Here is a 5,225-nt window from a genome sequence, read left to right as displayed (position 1 = left end):
TCATGTCCTGCCTGAGATTCCAAGTACTTAAGGTGTTCAATCAAACTATCTACATAAGTTATATTAGGAAATACACTAGTCAAAATATAAATTTTGTAGCAAAGAAACATTTTTTGCTTTAGGCTCACACATAAGGTGAGATTTTAAAATATTAATTACCATCTGTTTTCAGCACCTCGCAGTAATGACATTCCTTTGTGTTTCCTCATGCAAAAACATTTTTTAAATTCTACCTTGTACATTTCACTATTATACACTCTAGGCATTCCTAGATTATACCATCTCAGTCTTTATCATCTATCTTTCTTTCTGATTTCATTTATGTCCCCAGCCCTCCTCCCTCTATCATTCTCACATGCAGCTTCATTCAGTGTAATACTACAGTTGGGTAGTATTGTGCTGTCCATTTCTGAGTTTTTGTATCCAGTCCTGTCACACAGTCTGTATCCCTTCAGCTCCAATTACCCAATATCTTACCCTATTTCTATCTCCTGATGGTCTCTGTTATGAACAAAATATTCCAAGGATGAAGTGTTCTTAAATAAAAAGGCAAAATTGTGTAAGGTCGAAAAAAAGAAGAGCAAAAGGAATACATCTCTACATTCCTTTCAGATAGTCAAATCACGGTGTTCCTTGTTAAAAGAGGAGACAGCTCGCCCACTCTCATCAGGCTGGTCCACACCCCTGGCTCAGGCTCATACACAAGCCAGCGCAGGCTGCATTTGGCCAGAGGGACTGTAGTCCCTCCAGTAGTGTCCAGTAAGCCCACCTCAGGCCACCAGACTCCCTGCCGAGGCTGGACTTTTGACAATTGATTGGCTATTGATCATCGTCCAAGTTCCGTAGTTAGACGTAGAGAATGGACTAATTGCAAATGATTCCGTCCATTATAGAAACAAGTGATTGCTAGCCTACAGAGAATTTTACCCCAAAGATTTTGTAGTTTTTTGCCTTCAGGACCTTTAGCCAGCTTTATATCTGATTTAGTTTTTATTTCAGTGTTCTTTCTTTCCCTGATGGACATCATCCTTCTATGCTACTCAGAACCAGCTTTACCTCCAGCTGGTTCCCTCATTAACCAGTTCAATGCATCTAAAGCAGTGTTCGTTATATATTTGAGTTATGTGTTTCAGCTTTTTTTTTTTTTAATGTAATTGTATTTGAGAAGGTCTACCTTAAGCAATGGAAGTTTCAAAGAAATACACGAACTACATCTACAAAGAACAATAAAGCAAAGGAATGGCAGCATGATTTTCAAACAGAGTTAAGGTACATAAATCAGAAAAGGAACGTCATATATATTCCCAACTTAAGGTTTACAACAAAAGTATAATTCTGTGGGAAATTAGTAATGATCTTTTTTATTATTATTATGAGTGGGGTGAGTGTGTCTTCCTCCAAATTGGAGAGAAGCAAGCTGGGACAGCCTCAGCCTGCACACAGATTGTCCCATCAGCAGCGACGGGAGTGGGGATGGAGTGGCAATTTGGAACAATATCTGGGGACTCACCTGACAACTGGGACCAACAAGACACCTAGAGCAGTTAAGAGGTTGCTATCCTCAAGGTCCTTGGGCTGGCTGGAGCCTGTCCAGGGCCCTTTAGGAATTTGGAAAATATCGATGATATACATCCAATACTTAGCATCAAGGGGGACCCCAGCCAGGCTTGCCTTCATAGACTGCCCAAAACATCATGGACAATTCCTGGCCACCAGTGAGGGACTTAGGAAATTTAGGGGTAGTTCCTCTGACCACTGGGCACCAAAAGATACCCAAGCCAGGAAGGGACAACTAGTGGGCCTGCCCTAGTGCCTGGGAATGGTCCTGGTCCCCATAAATGGCTTTCAGATTTTTTGGAGAGCATGGTGAGGGGCCTTGGATGACCGGGTTTGAGATATTTGTATATTAGGAAACTTGTCTTCATTTTCATTAAATTCATATGAAGGGGGTGCAAGAGTAGCTCAGTGGTAGAATTCTCACCTGCCATGCAGGAGACCTGGGTTCGATTTCCAGTCCATGCACTTCCCCCAAAAACAAGCGAAGGAAACAAACAAACAAAAATTCAACAAATAGTGCTGCAATAGCAGGATACTCACATGGAAAAACAATGAAATGTGACCCCGCCACACATCATACCAAAAGAAAAAAAATTACATGGATACAGAAGCTTTCTTCAATGGTATAACAGCAATGGCAGCAGTATGGAGAAAAATAAAATAACAAATGACAACAGGGACAATGACATCATAATAAAAATCCCTAAGGAGATGGAAGAAGAAAATCCACATGGCCTGAGTGAATGATTACCACTGATATCAGTCTGAGAGCAGGGTTTGAGGTTATGCCAGTTTGAAAGTATGTATGTACCCTAGAAAAGCCATGTTTTAATCCTAATTCCATTTTGTAAAGGCAGCTGTTTCTTCTAATTCTTATTCAGTGTACTGTGTGTTTGAAACTGTAATTAGATCATCCCCCTGGAGATGTGACTCAATCAAGAGTGGTTGTTAAACTGGATTAGGTAGAGATGTGTCTCTACCCATCCGGTGGGGTCTTGATTAGTTTACTGAAATCCTATAAAAGAGGAAACATTTTGGAGAATGTGAGAGATTGAGAGATAGCAGGGCAGAATGACAAAAACATGAGAAGCAGAAGTCCACCAGCCGGCGACCTTTGGCGATGGAGGAAAATGCCTCCCAGGGAGCTTCATGAAACAGGAAGACAGGAGAGAAAGCTAGCAGATGGTGCCGTGTTCACCACGTGCCCTTCCAGCCGAGAGAGAAACCCTGACCCTGTTCGCCATGTGCCTTCTCACTTGAGACAGAGACCCTGGACTTCATCAGCCTTCTTGAACCAAAGTATCTTTCCCTGGATGCCTTAGATTGGACATTTCTATGGACTTGCTTTAATTGGGACATTTTCTCGGCCTTAGAACTGTAAACTAGCAACTTATTAAATTCCCCTTTTTAAAAGCCATTCTGTTTCTATATTGCATTCTGGCAGCTAGCAAACTAGAACACAGACCTATACAGAGCACATGACCCCACGAGAGGACGCATGTTCTTCTTTTTATTTATTTATTTATTTTTAAAACGTGCACATAATGCTTTTATTATTATAATTATGGTTGTTAGTGGAATGAAACAAATTGCTAAAAAGGTTCCCAACAATAGAAAATATATTTGAGTAAGTTATGACACAATTTGAGTACTCAGATAATAAAAATGTTATATTTTTGTACCAATTACAAACATAAAGTTAAACAATGAATGAAATCCAGGATCCTAAAAGTTAAAAAGGGCCTCAAACATATTCACTATCTTTTAAATTTTAGACAAAGGAGTTGAGAATAGAAGGGGGAAAAAACCCAACCAACATATACACCATGATAATAGTCTTTTTTTTTTAATTACTTCCAATTTTAACTCTTTTCTAAAAGCATCAAGGACACTGAAACCCTTATTGCAGATTATGTATCATCTCCTCTTTGGCTATGAGGTGTGTAGTTTTGTTAACTAGAGACATCAATGAATTCAGTTTCTGAGACCAGTCATTTAATAAATTATTTGGATCCTTGGGTCTCTGGAAGTTGATAATTCCTGCTAATCTGTCTACTTTAGCAAAGATGGTCTTGTTAACTACTAGATTCGAGAGAAAAGCCTCTGATTCATCAACAGATAGTTCAAGACGTTGTGCCATCCTCTTCATTGTTATCCTCGTATAATACTTGGCCATTATTCTAATATTATTGTTCAACAACTCTGTTCTTCAAGTCCTTCCACCTTTTTTCACCTTCCTCTATATAACCAAAAACATCAGCTGCAGGACTTTCAAGAGAACCTTCTCTCAATTCCATTCCATAATCCTCAACGAGCGTGGACCAACGCATCAACTCCATTGTGGTAAAAAGCTTTAAAAGATCCTTGTATTTAGGAATTTCTTCTAACTTCTTGTCACTGCCTATTTGGTGAACCAAATCTGATTGTTCATTGTCAAAAGGAGCCAAGATAACATAGAGAACAACACTTTTCAGAGCCTGCTGCCACTTTTCACTTTCTGCCTGTATACAGGGAGTATCATATATTGCTCTGTAGTGCTTACAAATAGACAAATAGGATCCCTCATGTTGATCCAGCTGAATCATTAAATTATAATATTTCAACTTTAATTTCTCTGTATTTTCTTCTTGGAAAAATTTGGTGTTAATTTTCTTGCTGATAATTTGTGTGCGAATGTAATCCTTCACAGCTAGGCAAAGTCTCATTTGCTCCAAAATAAACTCCACTCGCTCTTTCTTTTCCATTGACCCATAGGTTTCCACCTGTAACTCTTGTAAAATAGAAGCTGCCTCTTTCACATCACCATTTTGTTCTTTTATAGTTGCTAATGTTTTAGTCAGTCGAGCATGCTCAATTTCAACATAAATCTTTCCTTCTGTGACCATTCGTAGAGTATCGATTAATCGAAGTTTGACTGGGAGGTCTGTGATTTCTTCAACATAAGTACAACACTGTTGAACCATTTTTGCAACAGCTTGTTTTAACTGACTCCGCCTTTTGACAAAAGCATAATGTTTTCATTAAGTAAATCCCATTCTTTAGCCTCATAGCACATCTTCACTACTGCAACTAAGATACGGGATGTGGACACCATATCAGAAGCAGTACGGGTTTGTTTTTCCAAAGACAGAAGGGTTTCAATGACTTCTTGAAGTCTTCCTTCCTTGGCCAGCTTCTCGCATTCCGGCAGGCGCTGATCTACAGTGGCGCTATAGTCCACCTCCATCTTGACGATGCGCCCATCGGCCCGCTCCGAGCCGCCGTCCGCCATGGTCCCTGCCTGAACGTCCCTTGATGTCCCCCTGCTTCAGCCACCACTAGTCACCCACACCCACATGTTCTTCTTGAGTGCACATGGATCATTTTTCACTATAGACCATATGCTAGGCTTCAAGACAAGTCTCAATAAATTGTAAAATATTAAAATAATACTAAGTGTCTTTTCAGACCACAATGAAACAAATCCAGAAAGCAATAAGCAGAAGGAAAACAGGAAATTTTGTAAATACATGGAAATTAAACAGTACATTCTTAAATAACTTATGAGTTAAAGAAGAAATCACAAGTAGAAAATAAAGACAAAAACACAGCATACAAAATTTATGCACTGAAGCAAAGGGAGTATTCAGGGTGAAATTTATAGCAAAAATGCCTATATTTTAAAAACA

At 39.3% G+C, this 5,225-nt stretch overlaps 1 pseudogene; it reads right to left on the bottom strand.

Moving 5' to 3' along the window:
- Positions 1-3,089: 3,089 nt before the first annotated feature.
- LOC143673245 (26S proteasome non-ATPase regulatory subunit 12 pseudogene) lies at positions 3,090-4,906 on the bottom strand (annotated as a pseudogene).
- Positions 4,907-5,225: the final 319 nt, after the last annotated feature.

Source organism: Tamandua tetradactyla, unplaced genomic scaffold (genome assembly GCF_023851605.1).
Source record: "Tamandua tetradactyla isolate mTamTet1 unplaced genomic scaffold, mTamTet1.pri scaffold_261_ctg1, whole genome shotgun sequence".
In the NCBI taxonomy this organism is placed as follows: Eukaryota; Metazoa; Chordata; class Mammalia; order Pilosa; family Myrmecophagidae; genus Tamandua; species Tamandua tetradactyla.
Note: the sequence above shows the minus strand (reverse complement) of the source record. Positions and strands in the feature narration are given on the sequence as shown.